The following is a 23,357-nucleotide window of genomic DNA, read 5'->3' on the forward strand; positions in this document are numbered from 1 at the left end:
ATGCAGCCGCCATATTCTGTGACAGTATTTTGATTCGTATCTGCTGGAAGTGAGGAAAAAGAGAAAAGTGAAGTGCTGTCGAGGGGAGGGGGGGGGCTGAAGAAGAGGAGCTGTCAAAAAGGTATTCCCGAGTCTCTGTCCAACGGCGGACGGCTGAGGCTCGGTATCCCTCCTCTAACGCTATTTCGAGGACACACAAGGCCCGGGGCCTCGGTGCAGTTGGCTCTTCGTCTCCCTGGTAGTAGCTGGACCCCTCTCGGCTTCTCCTCTCCCAGCTCCGCGGCCCTCTGGAGGTCCGGTGGCGGTCTCGGGTGTTGAAGGCGGCCCGGGGAGCGGCGGCGGCAGCCGAGACGGGAAAGTAAGGTACATTAAGGTAGGCTTTTGTCAGTTAGCAACAGCCGGGAGAAAACCCGTTTTAATAGCGTTACTGCGAAATGTAAAAGCGTTTCAGTCGTGTGTGATCAGCGCTGTTGTAAACGGCCACACGCTGTTTGAAAGAAAAACTTTTCAGATGTGGAAAAAGTTTTTGTCTAAAGTGAAGCAGCTAGCTAAGCTAGCTAACCTGAAGTGTTTGGAGGCTGTTCTCGTCTCGGCCGAGTTACAAGTCGCTGTCTTAAGTTTGAAACACACTCGTTAACTCCCACAAGTCTCCTTAATATTTAAACCCGTAAATAGACATTTTGGCTGTTTTTATTTGAGCACAACACTGACTGACGCTACATGTTGTGTAGCCCATGTTGGGCTAGTTTTTCCATTGAGCTCTCAGTTGAAACGTCGCAGGGCTAGTCGTGGATGGAAACGTTAAATCATAAAACTGTAGCTTCACCTAACGTCACACACGGAGCGTGTTATTTCTAACACGACTCCAAAATAAAGCCGTTACACCTCAATCAATGCTTTATTTTTTGCTATAACGCTGAGAATACTTTGTGTAACATGGAAACTTTGTTATAAGTAGTATCCTAGCTGGGTTGCCAGTTTGGTGCAGCCCTGTCCTTTTCATAGTGAGATAATGCAAATAAAGCTTCCAGGGTATAAACATTGATTTGAATTTTAGTGTTGCACAACTGCAGGCAAGTTGAGTAAAAGGGACACACGGTATTCAAGACTGTGTGTGTGATTGTTTAATGACTCAGGTGATAAGGGTGTCACTTCACCTGTTTGGTAACTACATGTCTCTGACTGTGTCTCCCATGGATCAGATGTTCCTGATTTGTGGTAGTTGTGAGTGAAACTGATAATTGGGATGAATCTGAGCCTTTGCCAGCTGAGATGACACTTTAGTAGTTGTTTGAGTGAAGATGAGAGATGTGTATCCTGAGATAACCTAACCTGTCATTATCTTTCTTTTTTATTTTATCTGTTAATATGTTAATTGAAGATCGTAGAGATATTTTCATTGCTTTCTCTTTCCATGTTGGTTATTTTCATGCAGTCCAAATTGTATTTAATCATTGCGATTGCAACCAAATGTGACATGAACATTACTGCGTGATGACAGGTCTTTTCTTATTTTTTTTTAATGCACTGTGGTTATACAGCCTCTTTGAATTCATGTTAGGCCATTTGCGGTGGTATACTTGGCCTCTGGGTGTGTATGACAGTGTGTTTCTCCATGTTGTATCACTTAGGTTAGTCTTCATATTAACACACCAGCCACCAGTCAAATGATGCAAACTGTTGGTTGTGGCTGGAAAGTCTGTCAGCTCTACTAGCCAGTTTGGCAGGTAATTGGCCTGTGTCCAATTAGTGTTTTTATTCTATTCTCACTGGCAGCTAAGAAACGAGATTGCCCTTTGAAATCCAAAACGTTCTTTGTTTCAGTGCGGTGTAGGTAAAAATCACACATTCATAGCACAGCCTTCCTGACTGTGGTTGTTTTAATCCAGGCTTCTAGTTTTACTCTGTCCTCTCAGAATCACTCCTCTGTTGGCCTCTGAACACCTCCAGTCTAAACCCTCTTGTCATAGCTAGATTGTAGGAGTGTATATCATTCATTAGCAGCTTGTGCCTTTCTTGACTTGCAGTCAACATTGCACTTCCTGACCAATAAGCTGCCATGGCCAACTGTTTATAGGTGCAGACCCCTAACTGAAACCATGTGTGCCTGTAGCTGGGCAAATATGTTGCTAGGAGGCCTTGCTGATTTGCCACTCTTTGGGGACTCGGCAACGAATGCTCAGAGCCTGTATGATCAGTGCTAAATCAAGATTTTGGTGAGGATCATGTGCTTGTAAAGAATGACAGGCTGCTAATTGCTTTGTTTGGATGTCATTAAGCGCATGCTAGCAGGCTAAATCAACATGACTAATGCACAGATTACAGATCTCAACTCTGAGTGTTTTACCTAAATCGCTTCGATGTTTGTTGATAGAGGTGAAGAATTGGGCTCACTTGTTGTGTTTGCTTTCGTACAGTAAACAAACAGGACTAACACTTGTGCTTGAGAACTTTTACAACAAGCTGAGTTTTGTGGCATGTTGTCGAGAGGTCTGTGCCAATACTTAAATCTTGTTTCCAGAAAAACCTGTTTCCTGATTTATCATTTGCAGTTTGCACAACTTATCACCAGAGAGCAAAGGGTGGGGGTGCGCTGTGCGTTCCTTATTCACAAGGGGAAGGGTAATTACTGCATATGAGTGTGTTTGGATGGAGCACAAATGCTTGTTGTTCGGATCAACGGTGCAGAGCCAGTTTAACCCAGGAAATGATATAGGCTTACCTTTCTCCTTTTCTGTGTGTCAGAACAGATTTTCTTTATGAGGCTGCAAACTCTGGGCTTGTGTAGATATAATATGATACATGTTCTTTCAGGCAGCTCAGTGACCTGTTCACATAGGTTCCTATTCAGCGTCTGTCTTCTAGTCAAAGTTAGTTCAAGTCAGTTCAAGACCTATAATGCCAAATGGGAATCGAGTAGGTGGAGGGGAAGGATCCATCACATTATGCCCATAGCTGCAGACTCAGGAAGAGGGCTTGGTGTTGTTTAACCCTCCCCCACTACAGTGTGTGGTTGTCAGGAAGAGAGGCTCTTATTGGAGCCCCCTCCCCCTGTTGAGCTCTCCTGACTTCTCCGCTTTAAATGGAGTCCTCCATTACACATGCTGCTCATGGTCCTCTCCAGTTCAAGGGTTAAATTGCATGCATTGAGGCTGACGCTCAACAGTCCACTACACCTCTAGCTGTTGCCTGCTCACTGCTTGTTCATTTCACTGTGTGCATTATCCACAGTTATGGTAGCGCTTGCACAAGACCATTCGTACAAGTGCTATTTGTGCACAGTAATAATAGTATTTGCACAAGATTTGTTGTCGTGCACGATTAGGGCTTAGTTTGATAAGTGTTTTTTTTTTTAAATTTCTATTTCTGTTTTGTTTCTGGCCACTTCATACATGCAAGTTAACTCCTGGGAACAACATGCTTGACTTTCTTAACCGGCCGCTCACTAACTTAGTCTGTCCATGCTAACTGGTGCTGGGCAAGTGTTTCGTTTATTATAGATTGTTTGCTGCAAACATCTGCCTGCTGCTCCAAACAGCAGGGTGGTCAAACTGAAACTCTGGCCTAAATGAAGCTGAAAAGCTCCACAAAGCTGAAGAGCTTGGTGATCATTTTGACGAGACTTTTGGCACTATGAGCTAAATTAATACTGGTCATACTCAGTCAATACTTTACCACTAGGGCCGAATGTCAGCACCGATCTCGCAATTCCGTTTGATTGGATTAAAATCTCGATCGTTCCGTTATATCAGATAAATACCAGTGTTGCGTAAAGTGCTTGAGGCTAAATTGTAAACACATTTCCCAGTTGTAAAACTCTGGGCTGTGGATTCATTTTCCTTGGCAAATGCAAAATGAGTAAAATATGACGCATCTATATATTTCTAAGTAAGTCTACATGTGCAGTACAGTTGAGATAATAATACAAAAATAAGAGCTGCCCCATACAGCTACATATGGACTGTCAGCAGCAGATACCTCAACTACATACAAACATCAAGTTTAAGACCGAGCACAGACAGGACAGACATTAAATTCATCTGGGCACCACTTTACAATCAGACTACCCTTATAAAGGATCTATGAATGGTTTATAACTAGTTTATTATTAGCTTGTTAACACTTTTATAAGCCGTTATAACACATCAGAAAAAAAGGGGCAACAGTGACCCGTTGCTTGCCAAATAGTGAGCCCACATTTCTCTGTACTGTTCAGCCTCATATCTCTTTGTTTTTCTCCATCATCCAGCGTCTCTACCTGCTGCTTCATCGCATGTTGAAGTTACCAGCAATTAACCACCGTCAGCGTCTTAATGGTCAAAAAGTTTCATCTGGCAGATCAAATTATGGCAGATCACATCAAATGATCAGATTCAAATTGTTTACCTCGACATGCTCTCAGCAGCCGTCCTCCCTACGATCACAGCAGATTGTTCTGCACGGTGGCGATTAACATGGAGAGGCTTTTTGCTGGTTGGTCTCTTCTTTAGGACTTTAGCCCTCCAGGTAGAACACAGGTGGGAACCATCCTTTACCTGGTGAACTGCTCACCCATCCTTTTGTCCCACTGTTCACATCTCTGTGATTCTCCCTCCAGCCACCTTCCTGTTCCTACCATTTATTATCAGTTACAAACATTAATAACTGGTTAATCATTAATAATGATGTGTTTCACACTTAACAATAAGGCCCTTTACCAGTTATAAACGATAGTAACTCATTGGTAGGATTAACGAGTGGTCAGCATTTACTTCATCTTGCCAAAAAGTGAGCCTGCATCAATGTATGAAAACTGTGTTATAACTTTATTATTGCTTGTTTATGATTTATAACGTGTTAACAACCACATTAATAAACTTTAATTTATAAAGCCTTTATATGGGTATTCTTATTGTATTGTCAGTTGGCAGTGAACAAGTCGTGACGTCTAAGAGTGTAAATAAGGATTAAGTGTTTTCATCAGCAGACAGCTCTGATACTCTCTGCTATGGACACAATATTGTATGTAGTTTCTTCACCTCTCCACAACACCTCTTTATTTGTTCAACAGGTGACAAGCCACGTTTTAATACGTCAGACCAATTAATGGCAAAGGGGTTTGCAGGAATTCACAGGTTAGATAATGCAGATAAACTAATGAAGATTAGGGATGGCACAAAAATCAATATTTTAGTACCAAGTCGATGCCAAGAAATTTCTCTCTGCAGAACTGTAGATGTTGTTGGATAAGAAGAAAGGAGGCACAGTAAACAGTAATAGCAACACATGGAGTTGCTGCAGCAGGTGAGGGTGCAGCAACAGGTCCACAAGACTGGTTTATGGAGATATTGCGTACGTGGATCAGCGGGGGCGAGTTATAGACGACCAAACGGTTTCACAGAGGTTTTAAATGAAAGGAGGAAACACTTCAGACTGATATGAGCAGCTCAGAGACGGACGTCAGATCTATGTACAAAGTTCAGACTGAGTCAGTCTATTATTCACTTTATATTAACACGTCTCCCTTATTGTTTGTGAATTGCGACTGCTGGCGTCTGTTGCGCACAAGGGCTAACGTTAGCTTGTTGAAGCTAATATAGCCTCAGCTCATAACATAATAACAGGATGTAACGCTGACTTTTGAATGAATATTTTCACACCGCTGTTCTGTCAACTGTTAGTCAATTTAAACTACAGCTTGCACAGTGAGTATATAGATGTGTGTGTGTGTGTGTGTGTGTGGTGTGTGTGTGTGTGTGTGTGTGTTGGTGTGTGTGTGTGTGGGTGGAAGCCTCTGCTGTTTTCATGTTTTTTTTATGCTGTTTGGTTTTGAGAATCGCTGAACTTCATTGGTCTGGTATTGTGACATCCCTAATGAAGATGCATGAAGATTAAGCAATGTCTGATAAAAATGTCAAGATCATACAGATATAGATCGTCGTCATTGTTCCCATTCCACTAAGCCATTGCTATTTAGTCAAAACTGGGCTCTTTCAGTACTTGTATACAGATTTCTCGATCTGGAAAATAAAGAGAAGTACCACTGACAGTTTCCATTTTAGTTGCTGGAACACATAAATGTTTCTCTCAGGCTCTTCCTGCTTCTGTTTGTTGTTGTTTATGGAATTTCTTAGATACATTACATTGAATGTGGTTTTCTCCTCTTGTTATATGACTGTTTTAGACATTGCTCACTTAGATGATGAATTGGAAGGTTAGTTAAAAACAGTTAGCATAACCAAAAAAAAAAAAAAAAACCATCCCAGTAATTTAGATCGGCTGTGGCGCAGCCTGAGCTCATTGTGTCATTGGGTGATAATCTGCTGCTGATCCTGATCTCTCAGGGTTTTTTGGAGCTCACAGTTTCTATGACAGAAAACGTATTTTCATGTAGACGTTAAACTTTTTGCAGAACTTCACAGTGAACTTTGCCGCTCTGTGCTATTCAGGTTAAAGTTGCTTCAGGCAGCTTTTACAGCCGTCAGCTGGTTATTGCAACGCTGTGCCCACGAGGTGCAGCTCCACTTTGTCGGCCCTCTGTAGTCACACCTTACCAATGCAGCACGCACTCTGCAGGCAAAGGTGTTATTGTAGCTTACCTTGTCATTGTCTCTCTCATTACATGGATCAGTAAACAGCAGAAGAGTGAACCACATCCTATGCAGAGACTCTGCAGAGAGCTGAACCCTCCCCCATCCCTGTGCCCTTGACCTGGGCTCTGGGTTTCATCTCTGATGCTTTTCTTTTCCTGCCCCAGCTTCCCTAAACTGACACATCCTCTGTCACAAGCCCAACAGACCATGAACTCCTTGGGTGGGTCTAATTCCTCAAGGCTGTTTTATTAAAACTTTAATTTTAGCACCGTTCTTTATTTAAAAAATCGTGTCAAGTCATCTCTGAAAGAACACTGTCATCACTGTCTTGGTTCACATTTGCACAGGCACACACATGTACACTTGGGAGTGGCCCTGTAAAACCACTGTCTATCCAGGGAGTAGTTTACCTGAGGGTTGGACAACTTAACCTGGCAGCCTCCTCAACACAACAGCCATTAATGCTCCATATTTATTTGAAATATTCAGCAGTATTAGAATTAAATGTTTCACAAACTGTTTAGCTTATTCAAGAAACATGTGCATTGACGTCTAATCTGCAACAGGATCATAGAGAGATTATTCACTCATGAATTGTGATGGATATTTTAATGGCAGACTGAAATACTTCTCTACATTTGTTAATTATCGTTGGATGTTTGTGAATTTACCGTTAATCATTAAAACTTGATGGGCGCTTGCCATGTTGCAGTGACTCTTAGTTTCAGCGATGAGTGTCAGAAAACCTTCCTGTGTTCCTGGTGTGGGGAGAAAGTTACATTAACCCCAGTTTTACCAACGTTTACAGACTGCTGAATTGTTCAGCTAAATAAATTAACTCAAAATAGAAGTCCTGTGTAATAGCTCTTGTAAATCAGACTCAAACGCGATGGAATAATTAAAGAGGAGCTTTTCATGCTAATGAAGTGTTTTTCAAGTTTCCTTTACAGAAACTCAGCTATGAAATAGGATAGTAGTGCAACCATCAATTAAAGGAGCATAGTAGAGCTCCTCCGCTGACTCCCTTTGGATGTACCATTTAAACTAATTGGAACCAGAGCCGCTGGTGTGTTAAACAGGCATGTTTGGAAAGACAGCAGTGCAGCTCTCGAGACGCTCCGGCATTGTTAGTGGGTCCAGTGTTTCTGCTTCGAGTGTTCATCACCACCCTTGTTTCTCTTCATGATTTATTGGTCAATCGAAGCGGCAGACCAGGACGATTAGGGCGCTCTTTGTTCCGAATGGCAAAATGTGCCGTCACAACAGCAGCGCGGTAACATGTTGAGCCCACAGAAAACTCGTTCACTTCCTGTTGTCAGACTGAACGTCTTCAGTGTGATTTACTTTCACATAAAACCAGGTGCAAGAATCAACAGGTTTTGAAGATTCAATTTGACAGAGCAGGATCATAGAAGGGAATCGAATCACATACTTGTACATACTTTTGAGTTGTTTCTTCATAATAGACACTTTAAGTCACCTCAAAAGTTTTTGAAAGTAAAACTGTGTTTTGTGTGTGTGTGTGTGTGTGTTGGCAGTCTCTGTGTAAAAATGTGTCACTTTTCCAAATAGCGCGTATCTCCTTTACAAATGATTATTCAAAGTTAATGTTAGCTCTATCGTGGTTTATCAGTAAAAGGTCAAGCTGCCAGCTGTGTCACATTCTTCCACACCAGTTAATAGCTGTTTTGAATTTTCAAGCAGAAAACATTTCTCAGATTTCAAACTGGCTCTCTGTGACTTTTCCTGGACCCACTCGCAGAGCAAACCAGCGCTTTGACAAACAGCCGTTCAAATATTAACTGTAATTGCAAAGTATCCCTTCAAGTTGCTCATTGACTTTGTCTTATGTCCACAAATCCACTGACCTTTCTAGTGTTACGTGTAACTGCGCCGCTGCTCCAACATGAGCTGCTTTTTTGCCTGCAGCCACGGAGGGACAGCGTACAGGAAGATGGTTCAGTGGTTATCTTTGGCCTTTGTGCTCCTCACAGTCATGCAGGCTGTAGCCTCTGCAGCGGGATGTGTGTATGTGACACAAACACTTCCTCTCGTCGTGCATTACCCTGAGAAACACCTCAGTCTGCATTTTCACATTTGGCCTTCGCTGCTTACTTTTACATGTCAGAGGAGCAGGGTTCGTGTTGAGACAGAGAGAAGTATAGTCATGGACCTGGTCGTCCCGTTTCTTTTCTGTGATACATCCACAACTCTCTGATGAGGACACACGTATATTTTTGTAACACATACTTCTTAATTAAGTAATTTAATTAATTTTAACAGAGTGGTATTAGTGCTAACATGCAAACTAATAGGCTTTAGTTATATGACATGTTCTAGTTACTTGCTATTTAAAAAAATAAATAAATAAAAAAATAATTTTTGTACTTGTTTATTTTATAATTCTTTTCATTCTTGAGAGATGTACAACTTTGTCATTTATTTAATGTGTTTCCAAAAGAGAAAATTTATGCACAGACTTCCATTAAAACAATAATTTCAAGTTTCAACTAATATAAACTCTTCTGTTTTCATTCCTTTAAGGGTCATTCTAACTGATAATAATCATCATAATAAATTAATATAATAATAGTGAGTATCCAGTGAAACATCATATTTTTGAGGCAGTTATCAAACGATTTCCCTAAAAAAAAAAGTAAAATAAAAAAAAAGAAGGAAAAAAAGCTGATATATTGGCCTGAGTTTGGCCTAATTTATAACACTTGTTGAAAAGCTTTTATTGCACTTAATGTCAGAAGTCGTCAGCCTGTCTGTGCTGGTGTGTGTGGGAGGGGGGAAGACGCTCACAAGGTGAAACGGAAAGCAGGGAAAAGAAATGCGACTGTAAATGACAGCAACACACATCTGAAAATTTCACTCTGAGCTGAAATGAAAGGAGCGTAAATTACAAACACAATGTTTTGTTTTGTCGTCTTTTTTCATTTGCTTTTACTTTTGATTTCTTCGGGGGGGCACTGGCACTGAGATTAGTAGCTTTTTATGTCTTTTATTTCCTTTAAGGCACCGACCTGTTACTGGCCTGGTTTCATGTGGTCTCCCTTTAATGTTTTTTTACAGGCTCTCTGACTTTTCTCTGCTCTGAAATAAATAGACGTCTAACGCACTAATTGCTGATCTGTATCGCTGTTTCGCACCTTGCATGACATCCAGGATCATGATTATTGATTTTGGGGAGGTTAATGAGTTCAGTTTTTTTCCAGCCTGCTACAATTAAAGCTGTGACACGTACATGGACTTGAAGGGATTCCCCCTGTTTTTAGCAGGAGTTGTCTGAGAGCAACTCTTTTCATTACTTTGTTCATTGGCTTTTGTTCATTTTGAATTTACAGAGTAAAACAGAACATTCAAACATTCATTAAGACCCTCCCTCCCACCCTTATTAACTTACTTAAATATTGTGTTATGCATATAGGTTGAAGTGACTATAAACAAGAATTAAAATAACTTGAGTAATGTCCACAAGCAAAAATATATAAACAATAATAATAAATTAATAAATAAATAAACACATATACATATATACTGTATACACACATACATATTTTTATATTATTACTTATTGTTATGTTATTGTTGGCACTGCAAAACTAGAGACAATGGGATCACACCAGGCGCAACACCGGTCAGCATGTTGCTTTACAGTCCCATGAGTATTATTACTGCTGACTACGTGGTGTTGGTTCAACGTATCTTGCAGGTTGTGACTATCACACGGACAAAATCTGTCCACAGACAAATAAACTCCTGCCAAAGTGCTCAAATCCTCCTCTGTGGTTGTTGCTGCTACAGTAGGTGTCTGCAGGACCACGTTTATACACACACACACACACACACACACACACACACACACACACACACACACACACACACACACACACACACAAGGTGAAAACAAAAGCGGCCGTGGTGTGGCGGCTGGTAAATGTTAGATGTAGCTGGAATAAATCCTGCATCGTTTCAGGTTTTAGGTCAAGTGTGAGTGAAGAATTCTGAAAATGCTATTTTATCAAAATGTTTAACCACGTTTTGAGCAGATTCAAATTTTCTGTATTTATACCAAGACATGGTGATGCAAACTACAACCACCCACATCACTAAAATGTCTTCTCACTTTCCCTCAGTGTGTCTAGCCAAGCGCATAATTTTGAATTGATTTGGCCAGATATTCACTGCTAAGACTGTTTAAAAAAAAAAAAAAATTAAATTCATGTTCTTGGTTTCAGTGAATAAACAAATAATGAAATGATTGATTTATGTGTCAAAGGGGCATCACACCAGAAACAAAACAAACATGATCTCTAAATAAGAGTTTATTCCTTACATTTTGTCAGACTAGCAGCTGAAACCGTTTCCCTGAGCGCGCTCAGTGCGGTCTGCCCCAAGCTACCGTTCAGATATTGAATATAATACATGTAGATTTGTTTATAATAAACGACAAACTTCCTGGTAATGTTTCTCTTCTGTGGTGCAGTTGCAGCTTTCTGCAGCCGTCTGCTTAATCAGAGGAGAAACAGGTTTACATAAAGGTATGGTAAAAGCAACAGCAGCCACAGGGAGCTGATTAGATTAAGAGTTGCGTGCATGAAGACTGGAGCTACTTCAGACTATAGCTACATAGACAGCACTGTTTAGTAGAATAAACCTATTTTTGCAGGATTTGTAATCATTTTCATAATTGCATCCATTAATAAAGGCAGTGTGAGTAAGGAGCAGATAGTGAATCGATCTCCCAGCTGCTTGTTTTGTGTAGGATGGATATCGCAGGCTGCCGTCTTATCACTCCCTTGCTTATCCTGTGGGCAGGTTCTGGCCCCACATCCCCTCTGACTCCCAACTGTTCCTCGCAGACGCAGCATGGAGAGCTTGTCTTGATCTGTGCTGTTTGTAAATGCCATACAGGGACTGTTCTGTCCTTCATCATTTCTCCCACAGTCTGTTGATGGTCTTTCATCTCGCTCAGGTTTTTTTTTTTTTTTTGTACCCACTAACGATGGGAAAGGGCTTTGATCTAGTGTCCTATCAGTAAGAGTGTGGGCTTTACGCTCTCATACTCCTCCTCGCTCCCTTGCAGCCTCTCTCTGAAAACATATTGTCAGGGCGTGGTGGACAACGCAGTCCACCCAGCTGAAGAGCCTTTGTTTGTTGTGGTTCAGCGTAGCTTTGCCAAGGGCAACTGCCTGAGTGGATCTCTATGACATTCTTGCATTAGTAGTGGTCTGTTAAATTAGACCCTACGTTTCCTGATGTTTTGCAACTTTTTGCATCTCGGATACAACAACCTGAGCTCTCGAACAAAACAAACCTTACTTCCCATAATACTTTGGGTGGACTTAAAGTTCCACACACTCACATCTGCAATCTGCAAAGGCATAAAACGATTTGAATGCAGAGATAAGTTTCTATAACTATCCAGAGATCCAGTACAAAAAAAAGACATGCTGGGTAAAAGCTGCTCAGAGTCTCTCCCTCTGTTTGAGATTGTTTCTCATAGTTTCATTGCATATGTGTAGAGCTGCCGGAGCACAACGGATTGATGCTTTTTTCTCCAAGTAAAATAAAATATTTACAGTTCACATAATCCCGCTGAAATTTATTTACATTTTGAAGCACTTGAAGATCCAGATCAGCACTACAGTGTATGTTGTTACAGAGCTAATAAAAACAAATGAAATGGTCAAAGTTGTTATATTGACATTTAAGGTGTACTGACTTATTTTCAAACGTCAATCATGCAAGAAAACATTCCACCTTAAAAGTGTCCAGTAGCTGCCAGTAGCCTCTGAGCTGCTCAGTGAATTAAATCGTTAATTAGTAAAGACGCATGAAAAAGTCGGACTACTTGTGCTGCTGGAAGTGAAAGCTAGCTTAGCTACGGTTTCATAGCCTAGCCTGTTAGCATAGCTTGACTTCTCCCTGCACTGCAGCTTCAGCTCAAAAGTGATGTTTGTAATGCAGCTTCATTTACTCAAAGTAAGTAAATAAAATCATTCAAAACACAAACTACCTGTTCAAACGTGTTCATTCACCTGCTGCTTAATGCTGCGCTAATTACAACCTGCTACATCCGTGGTCTAATATCACTGAGCTGGATGTTTGTCTGATGCTGCATCATATTCTCAACATGATCAAACTGATCATAAATTCAGTCAAACATCTTTCCACAGATCATTCGACTCGTAGTTGACTGATCTGTGGAAACTTGTCACCGTAGGAACAGTTTACAGGTTACATAACCTCCGAAACAAGCTGCAACTTAACCGAGCACAGTTGGTTCCCTTGCAGCACAGTGCCGTAACAAATTGGTGGTACGTGGACGTCTGCAGCAGAGCCTCGCGTGCACCCTCTGATGACGAACCCTTGCACACTCACAGATGCAGAAATTATATCTTTGGCTTTAAGCCGGGAAGTGGAGAACTGAGCAGAGGTATATTCACCCTCTCTTCCCTGCTGCCCTTTGGACTCTTCAACCCACGGGTCTGTCTCCGCCCCTGGTTAGAGATGCCATAACAGAACCGTTCTGCTGTGGTATTCCCCAGAGGAACGTTCTGGTGTTTACGTGTATGTGTGTGGTTTGGCTGCTTTTGGTGCAACGGATCAGGCCTGGCCCGTGCTGGCACCCTCCGTGGTACCACCTGCTGGTGCCATTCTGGGCAGAACCGGCGCTGTGTTGTTCCCCTCGTCCTCCGCAGGCACCAGCACATTTCACATGAGCCAACTGCTGCAGAGTCATCTCAATAATATGGAGGGTTTTTAGGGTTGTTGATCAGCGCGCACTGACTCACTGTGTTCCTGGGCAGGTGCTAAGATACCGTATCATTTGCATTGTCAACCTAACAACGGACAACAACACATTTCAGATATCCATCCATTTATATATATTCTGGGTCGAGGTAGCAGCAGGTGAAGCTAGGTAGTCCAGACGTCCCCCTCCCCAGCTCCTCCTGGGGGACCCCGAGGGAGGAGCTGGGGAGGGGGACGTCCTGCCAGTTGGAAAATGACTAAATCCTTGTTTAAAACAAAGGGAAACAAAGTGGTGTTATTCACTTTTTGGCATTTTCATAAATTTACCGGACATTTTACTAAGACAACCTGGCTTCATTAATCACTGATAAAGGACGATAAGAGCGATGGATTACCTTTAGCCCCCACTTAGAATCATCTTTTCAATGGTGATGAAATGATCTCTATTAGCTAACGAGCCTCTGTGCTTCTTTGGGAATACTTTTCAGTTGTAGAGGATCAGACAATGACTTCATAAATATGCTGATAAAAGATTCCGAAAGACTTTTTTGGGGGCTGGTAACAATTTCAAGACAACCACTTTGCTTGTTGTACATTGTTAGCTAGCACGCTATCAGGGGCCGGTCCAGGTCATCGTTCTTGCAGCGTTTATTCGCCAAGAAGTAACTTGGCAAACACGGACTGCTTCTAAAGTCACTATGTCTTTTTATTTATCTGTCTACACATTAAAGAAGAAACAGGCATGATCATAATAAGAACTTTTCTTCTTTTGATGGAGCCAGGCTAGCTAGGCTTTCCGATCGCTTCCAGTTACCGGCACAGTACAGTTATATACGCCACGCCCTTTATCCACTGTGTAAGTCCTGATGTTTCATAGTGTTAAGTTTTATTGAAACAAACACTGTGACGTCCATGTGCTGTGACACGCAGCAGATGATGGCGTTGTTGGCTTCTTCCTGAACACACAGTGTGATGAGAGGGTGTGTTTTGATTTACTGCCTCACTATTCAAGATGTGACGTTTGCATCAGGAAAGGACGGATGATTGTGGAAAATAAAACAAAACAAAATAAAATGTAGATATAACGTTTTACAGTGAGAGGGAGTTACTGACATTTTGCGTGTTTTGGATAGCTGTGGTGATACTACACAGGGTTATATTACAAGTCAATTGCCCTGACGTAGGTGAAAAGGCCCTGCTCACTGAGGGGCGACAAGTATGACTTGAATGTTTGGAGAGGGCTGGAATAAGACCGAGTGGTATCTCAGCAGCAGAGGAGTCACGTGACTTGGCTGCTATTTGTCTTTTGGTTGGCCTCAAGGTGGGGAATGATACTCCTAACAGCTGCGGGAAGCATTTCCGGCGGAGGGGTTTCTCCTCTGCCAAGCACACGGAGGTCCAGCAGCACACTGGAGCAGGGATGTATCGATAACCACTCCTCCACTAACCAATACGTATTATATGCACTGAACTTTTACTTTTCTCTGACTAAGCAGAAACATATCAGGGGCCATTCGGAGGAATAGTTAATTTTTTATTTTCTATCCTGTGGAGAAATCTGACATGTTTTCTATAAAGGCATTTATATCTGATTTTATAGATTTATTCTTGGTTAATCGGCGAGAACCTGTTGGAGGTGTGGTTTATTCGTGAACTGATGCAACGAGCTGACCAAAGACAGAAGTGCAGCTAATGTCCCGCCGTCTGAGTGCTTCAAAGAGCACGATGACATACAGTAAGTGCATTTCCTCAGGCAATAAAGGGTGAAGATTTGGCCGCTGCATACTTGGCATGTCATCGCTATTAGCGCCTGAGTGCAAGCAACCTCGTTGTGTTCAATCGCCTCGCAATGAGTGTTGAGAGACGGCGCTGCCACCCAAGCTCTCGCTGCAGTTGACCCAGAGGTCACCGGTTTGAATCCCAGGCCAGCTGAGTCTGGGAGCGGGAACTGGATGACACATTCTTTCCCATCCCTCAGTCTCTGGTGTGGAGGCGCCTTTGAGCAAGGCACTTGGAGCTCACTGAACAATAGAAGCTGTAACTGTACCGAGAAGGAAAGTTTGTAGTTTTGTGTAATGTAGATGTATAAATTAGTTTAATTAGATTAATAAATTAGGACATTTATGATTTGTGATGTTAGTTGCAATCCTAATATGTTTTCCCTCTTTCTGTAACAATTTTTTTTTTTTATCAGTTAATCTGCTGCTTGATTAATTGACTTGCCAAACGATCTATTAAATATTAGGAAACAGTGAAGAAGATTCACTGTGTCCTAGAGCCCGAGGTGACGTCATCAAACAGTTTAAAACCCCAAATTATTCAGTTTACTATGATTTAAGATCAAGAGCATTTGAGACCCTTTTTTATGTGATTATTTGATTATCAGAATAATTGTGGATTAATTTTCTTTCAATCGACTAATTGTTGCAGCACTAATAAACTGATTTTATATTTTTCAAGTGAAACTACAATAAAAATCCCTCATGTCTTTCCAAACTGGATCCTTTAGGTTTTTTGCCAAGTGGCCTGTTAAAATGATTCAGTCATAGAGTGATCATTTGTTGTATCTGTTTGCAGTAATTTATTCTGGAGTCTGGTCTTAAATACGTGTTGTAGTGTAGAAGTGTAAAGTGTCACTTATTAAATGTGTGTTCAAAGTGTTAAAGAGGCATTGCTTTTTACAGATGAGTTCAAGTTCAAATTAAAGTTCAACTTGAACGACCTGCTTTGTTCTGTAGGAAATATAATGTGTTTTCTTTGAGGGAGATGGCAAGCTCGGTTGGTGTGTTTGCATTGTTGCAACACTGTGAAAGAGGTGTGTGTGTTTCTGTGTGTGTGTGTGTGTGTGTGTGTGTGTGTGTGTGTGTGTGTGTGTGTGTGTGTGTGTGTGTGTGACTTCCTCTTGAAGGTGGGGCTGTGGAATGGGATTGACATGGAAGTTATGTCTGGTATTTATGGCGCTTTGTTTGCAGCTTTGTTATCTCAGGGACGGGGCACAGAAGGCTGTGAATGTACCTGAGTACAAAGCAGGAATTAGTCGACCTCCTCTATTACTATTATGAAAATGAGCCCCATGGTTTTGAGTTGACAGAAAGTCTTTTCAAAAGTGTCTCACTTGGTGAATTCGCTGCACCATTTCCCCCGGAATCTGAACCGGACGTCCTGAGCTGAACGGCCCGTCACAAATAAATGTACCGTTACACCCCTGCTGTATAGACACAGTGCTAGTGCTTCAGCTGATAATGTCTGGACTTGTAATTGTTTGATGCCGGAAAAAGACAACCCAATGAATTCCCAGGCCTGAGCACCTTGACCGAGGCAGCCAGCAGCAGAACTGAGCTTTCACTAGGCACAAGTTGCTTCCTGACTCTCCCAAAATAGAGGAATGGGCAGAGATAGTTAATGAAATATATATTTAAATTTAAATAAATTACATTTTCACTTCGCCTACAAATGAATAAATTTACTAAGTTATGGTCAAACTGGGTTTCCTGTGTTCGACGGTCATGGCCTCATTTTGTGGCGTTAACAAATGAATTGAACGCCGGTTGTTTGTACGGGAGCTTGGACGCCTGTTTGTGTTTGTAGGTGTATATACATTTCTTTTTTTCCTGGAATGTCTCCGAACTCATTAATGCACACATGATTCTTCATATTGTAAAATAGCTATGGGAAATTCTATTGATTACATGCCATTCTGTTAATTTACTGCTACTACTCTGTAACAGTAGTTTTTCTGTAACTGGTGAAATCTTCTCAACTATCCACTAAACAAAGAATTGCAATAAAAAAGAAAGAACTAGTATAAGAGGTTGTATCTGTTGGTAATTGTGGAGGAATCTGCTGCCACGCAGCTGAGCAGAGAAAATCTGTCACAACCAACCACCCAACCCAACCCTCACTGGTATCAGATCAGTTTTCACATAACTTTGGTTTCCTCCACTTCACTGCCGTCTGTGTTGATCTGACATAAAAGCAGTCGTGTTGTTCTGAGCCGGACGTCGGCCCTGCATCGACTCTCAGTTCAGTTAACCTCAGCAGACGTTAAGTGTTTTGTACCTGATCGGTGTAAGTCACGGGCTGCTTGTGTAACCCCGTCCTCCACTTAACAACTCCGCTGCTATTTCTTTTTTTTTTTGTTAGTCGGAGCCAGCAGGTTCACTCTGCCACATGTCCATGAGTCACTATATGACTCGTTGTTGTAGATGGACTTAAGAGCTCTTCCACACAGTGATCAGAACAAAAAAAAAAAACAGAGCTCCTTTGTGCAATCAGTGAGCGCAGTGAAGTATCTCTGTTTGTCCAGCGGCCTCGCTGCCCCGTGCATCTCAATGTTCTGCAACCACGTCAGCTGTTTCACAACCCTTTTAACCCACGACGTATCCTGCCCCCACATGCTGTCGGAAATACTGGAAACTAAAGCTGCACAGTGAAGTTACAGATGCAAAATGATCTGGATGTAAATGTTCTTGAATTATAATGTTTTAGAATAATCATGTTTATCTGTACGTGATGGTTCTCGTCACTTCCTCCGTGTGACTCAGGGTCGTCTTGACAGCTGGTAGATGGGAGCATTGGACAAACACATGAAGGCAGAGTTAATCCTTCACCTGACGGACGGCTACCTGCCGAAACCAAACACACCTGCCGCAGCCTAAAGTCACACCTCTTTTCTTTTCTTTTTCTTTTTTTAAAGTCGCTGAAAGAAATTCTTCATCTAAAATGAAGATAGAAAAAATGTTATGCTTCAAGTTTATATGGGAACTTTACGATATATAAAGTTAATTAGTCGATTGTCACAAAATTAATGGGAAGATATTTTTGAAAATTAATAATTAAGAAAGTGATCTGGTTCCAGCTTTTCAAATGTGTGGATTTTGCTTTTTTTTTCTTTTTTTCCTGATAATTTACCTTTAAATATTATTTACAGAGATTTACAAAAGTCTGAGACCACTTGTTGTGTGCCGTGTATATTGTGATGCCCCTCCCACTTTCTGGCGAGCCTCAGCAAAACATTGAGGAAAACACAGAAATATGAAATTTTGAGATTTAAGTTGTAATTTTACAAGGAAAAAGTTGTTATGAGAATTTAAAATGTAAAATTTTGAGAGAAAAGGACACAATTTCAACAAATAAAAACAGGTGAAAGGACATTGGATTGTAAAGAAACTTAGTCTATTCTTTTGTTAGACAATGTTTTCAGTGTCATGATGATGATGATGATGATGATGATGCTAAAGTAGACCTTCACAGCTCCACATCCCTCATTTTAATGCTTCTGATATTTCCCCTCTAAAACAACATGCGACCTTAAATTACAACTTTATTCTCATTATAATATAACTTTTTTTCCTTGTAATATTGTGACTTTATTCTTTATTCTCTCTGGTTCTGGTATCTGAAATAGTGTTGTCTGGTTATGTGTTAACCCGGCACGCCTCGGGACGTCTTTATTATTATTATTATATTATTATTATTATTATTATTATTATTATTTGGTGGTTATGTAGCTGCAGGATTCACTTCATACTTGTGAAACAGAAAGCAGATATCCTGGTTATGTTGAGCTTGCTTCTGGTAAGATGGGTATCAGTGTTTGTAAATAGGTCACCATTAATATTGTATGTTTGTTTAATAGTCATCCTTGTGGTTTTGTCTTTTGACTTGCGTTGGTGTTTTGATTTTGTTTGTGAATCTGAATATGACACAGACATGAGAAAATATAAATATCATATCTTTTAACCATTTTAGCAGCTGCAGGTGGAGACAGCTGATGTAGTTCACCTGGGCTCTCTCTCTCTCTCTCTCTCTCTCTCTCTCTCTCTCTCTCTCTCTCTCTCTCTCTCTCTCTCTCTCTCTCTCTCTCTCTCTCTCTCTCTCTCTCTCTCTCTCTCTCTCTCTCTCTCTCTCTCTCTCTCTCTCTCTCGTGTAGCTGTCAGTGAAAGGAAAATGCCTTTTTGCTCCGTGTTTTCACTCATCTCGATTCTCCTAAATATCTGAGTTTTCAGCATTTGCCGCGACATATCTTGTTGTCGCAGAAACGTTGTTTTGCTGTCCAAACACAAGAGGATCCACCAAGACGTGCAGTGATGGGAAAAATATCAAGATATGGAGCAGAAAGCTGTTCGTTGTTTGGTCATGCCAGATCCCCGCTGCTGCACTTTGCTGACTTTGTGATATCTTATATAAAGTGCTCAGACATGCATCCAACTGCTTTATATACCCATTTTAAAGGTTTTCATTGCAGTTTTTTTCCTCCCATTGTCTCGACGTTGATTGGTCGGGTAAAATCTCCACCCTCCTCTTGGCCTGTGGCAGTATTTGGAAGAATACTACACTGCTTGCAATGGATGCCAACATTTTGTAAAGCTTTTGGCTCCTTTCACGCACACTGTCCCAATAAGGTGTGAGAGTAATGTACATAGTCATGTGACTTGGACGCCGTTGTTTTGCAGAATGTTTGTTTTATTGCTGGAAAAACAACCTCTATCATGTGACCTATCTCCCCTGAAAGTCGGTTTTGGAAAGTTCAGCTTATGGATTTCACTCTACCTGCTCAATGAGAGTCTGTGTCGGGGCTTGTCAGCTGGCAATTAATGTTTCCACAATGTAAGGAAAAACACTGCACTGCGCTCTGCTGAGGCCGTCGCTGCTGCACGCTTGTTTCCTTTCACTTAGATAGTGTAGATAACTCACACCCCCTTTTTTTTTTACTTCAGATGTTCTCACGAGAAACCAAACAAAAAGATTAGTGGTTTAGGAAAAGGCTTTTCATTTTGCTGAGGTTTCTATTTTAAGCCCAGGCTGTGGTCGTGACATATAACACCTAAGGAAAGTTAAACGGGGAGTGGGGGTCCTCAGAAACAACTGCTGCTGTGCAGAGGTGGACGGCTCTCTCACTAAACAGATGCACCTTTTGGCTAAACTTATCTGTTAAAACAGTGAGACCCAGGGTGTAAAGCCTGATTATGTGTGGACAAAACTGTAAATTACTAAAATATTATAATTGCCAAGTATTTTGTGGCGACTCGACTCTGGTCAGTGAGGGTTGATTACACATTGTGATTGACCAGTGCCCCCAGTCTCATGTGCACCCTGAATGACACACACAAAGAGAAAACTGGTAAAGAGTCAAGGTCAGTAACACTTGTAGTTCATTATCATGTTGCTTTCACCACCGGTAGTCGAGGCTGCGAGAGCCAATCGTGGGAGAGACCGCGGCTGTCTGCGTCATTGTTTCCAAAGGTCTCCGTTTTCGCCCGTCCAAGACTCCAACACAACCCCAGAGTTTTCAAACTGAAACGGGTCCAGCTGCGTTTCCAAAAGTCTCCGTGTCAGTAGCGGTGTGGACGGCAGCCTGCGACAGACGGGTCTGAGAGCGAGAGGAGGCGAGCAATGCAATGATGTTACCCTTTGACATAGAAAATTAATATGTCAGCATTGATATTTTGCTGCGCCGCCACAAATAAAGCTGCAGCTGGGCCAGGGTTTGAAATTTATAATTCATTGTTTTCTCCGAGGTGAATAAGCAGAAAAACAAATTATTCCTGATTCACGATTCCTTGTTGAGGAAAGAAAATACAGAATAGAATACATAGGGTCGTTAGTCGTTGTAATTTGATTCATATTTTATTTGGTTTGAGAGTCTCTCCAAATTCTGCAGCTAAAAACGACTTTTATTTAGGTTTGTCATAGTAAACCTAATAAAGGTTGTTTTAATACAAATTTAAAAAAAAATGCAGAATGATTGATGAGCAATTGATTAAAATATTTTTTGGGATCTCAATTAATAACCAGACAGACAACAAGACCATAAATGAAGCATCATATTCTCCAGATGTAAAGGAACATGATCGTTTGGTACGAGACCCAACAAAAATCACATCTTCATCATTTTTTTTTTTTTATTTATTTTTTTTTCAAGGGAAAAATAAAAAAGCAAAAATGACCATTCCAACTGAAATTGTGACTCACGTCGCAATCTGCCAAAAACAACCACAATATGATTTTTTTTTGCATTCTGTTCAGCCTTGATGGCGACTGTTGTTTTAACCGAGGCTGGGACCTTATCATTATCATATCAAACTGTATCATATTACTGAAGAAAGTTTCATTTGAAATCGGCGTGGGAGAGACGCTGGGGAATCACTTTGATATGTGTACAATGTACAGATGTTGTCGTTCTGTCAGTAACCGCACCGTTGTTGGACCGGACATTTCCTGCTGGCGACTACGTATCTGTGACTTTGCATCTCGTTCATACCATAAAGGAGGAACGCAGCTCTGCGAAGATGAGCTTGTTTATGTAATTGTGGAGGGTTGACCCTCTGGTCATCTGTTTCCACATGTGGACGTGGAGTTGGAGCATGGTTCGTGGTAGTATGTCATGAATCCATATTAAGAAGGATGAGAAAAATCCTGTCAAGAAACATTTTCTTATGCTCTGTCCAGTGTTATGAAGTCTGTGATACTCAAACACAAAAATGCTTGAAAGCTGACAAACATTTGAAATATGTAAAGTTTACAGTAGTTTACAAATCACTTGTGATGCTCATTTTTGTCATTATCAATCTTGTTTCATTTTTAATTGTGGGAGGTAACTGTAAACTAAGTAACTCTTAAACTACATGAAGTAACGAAACGTAATTGATATGCAAAGCTAACGTGTCGGAGCCTGAATCGCGGTCGTCCGCAGAAACGATCATTACAGCATCCCTGCTTTGTAGATGTTACACCCATCAATGACGCAAATAGTTTACAATGATTATTATGTCAATTATATTAATTCCTATATTGTTAATTATCGTGCGTCTTCGTTGTGCAGATTGTGAACGGCTGCTGGTTTTGGTTGTACCTTTTGATCGGGCCTATCGGTGGATGACAGGCCGGAGAACAGGTAGTGTGAGGTCGCAGCGGCTGCAGGTGAAAGCAGCTGTCAGAGTCGATCGGGGAAAAAACGCCGGTTTGCACTTTGAGAAGCTGCTGGATGAGCTCAGCAGTTTGTTGCCCACACAGTTTGTATTGAAGAGGTGGAAGGGGGAGGAGGAGGGGAGGACAAAAAAAAAAGGGAGGGAGGGAGGTTGGAGTCAGCTGGTATCTGAGTACACATACACAGAGAAGCAAGCTGCAGCAAGCACAGCTTCACCTACTCACATCCTCTAAATACCCCCCTCTTTCCTCCCCCTCCTTCCTTATACGGCCGACACAGACACAACCGTCCAGGCGTCTGTTTCAGCCATTATTTATGTGTTTACGCAGGAAAACAAAAAGTTGTTTAAAAGTCTGGAGTGGCAGTCCGTTGACTTCACACAGCTCCGACATGTTTTTAAGACCTCCCATTCCCACAGTGCCTTGGGAGTGGTTGGTCAACCTGGGGAGCTGGTGCCCTTGCCTGCTTCCAATCAACCACCAGCTGCAGGCTGCGGTATTGAAGAATTTTTGATTTCCTGCACACACACACACACACACACACACACACACACACACACACACACACACTTTCCCACCACCGTGCGCACACACACACATGTGCACATACAAAACACTGTCATGCCCCTGTTTTCAAAAGTGGGCAACTCAAAGCAGAGCAGGCCGTGTGGAGGAGCCGGTCCCAGCTCTGTGTGCGCTGTGAGGCCCAGGCTTCATGGCACACTTGAGTGCAATTTTGGGTTCTGTACATAAAGTGCGGTTTGTTTCTGTTCTGCAGACACGGCCTAGAACAAAAGAGGTGCCTCACACTGTATGGCGCTCATGTGCAGGCTGAACATACTCGCAGTACAGTGTCGTCTACTCACGCCGGCGTTAGTGTGATGAATTCAAACTGATTAAAGAAAATATTATTGCTTGAAACTCTCGAGTGATGTGGTGAATCGTTCACTCCGAGCACATAAACTGGTAATAAACCGGTAATAAGACTGAAGATTTACACTCGTCTTGGCCCGACCTTCCACAGTGATGTTTCAGGATGTTTTAATACGACGTTGTTGAAGATGTGCAACTGTTTCAAGTTTCCAGTGATGATAC

General features: G+C 41.6%; 1 protein-coding gene across 3 annotated transcripts in view; it reads left to right on the plus strand.

Moving 5' to 3' along the window:
• The window catches only part of tab2 (TGF-beta activated kinase 1 (MAP3K7) binding protein 2), a 39,416-nt gene continuing 16,059 nt past the window's right edge, over positions 1-23,357 (plus strand). For 2 of the 3 annotated variants that reach the window (XM_056405193.1, XM_056405195.1), the window contains exon 1: positions 1-373. The gene's annotated coding sequence lies outside the window, so the exon portion shown is untranslated. The remainder of the gene's footprint in view (positions 374-23,357) is intronic. The other variant, XM_056405194.1, reaches the window with a different exon arrangement.

This window comes from Seriola aureovittata, chromosome 19, assembly GCF_021018895.1.
Source record: "Seriola aureovittata isolate HTS-2021-v1 ecotype China chromosome 19, ASM2101889v1, whole genome shotgun sequence".
Classification (NCBI taxonomy): Eukaryota; Metazoa; Chordata; class Actinopteri; order Carangiformes; family Carangidae; genus Seriola; species Seriola aureovittata.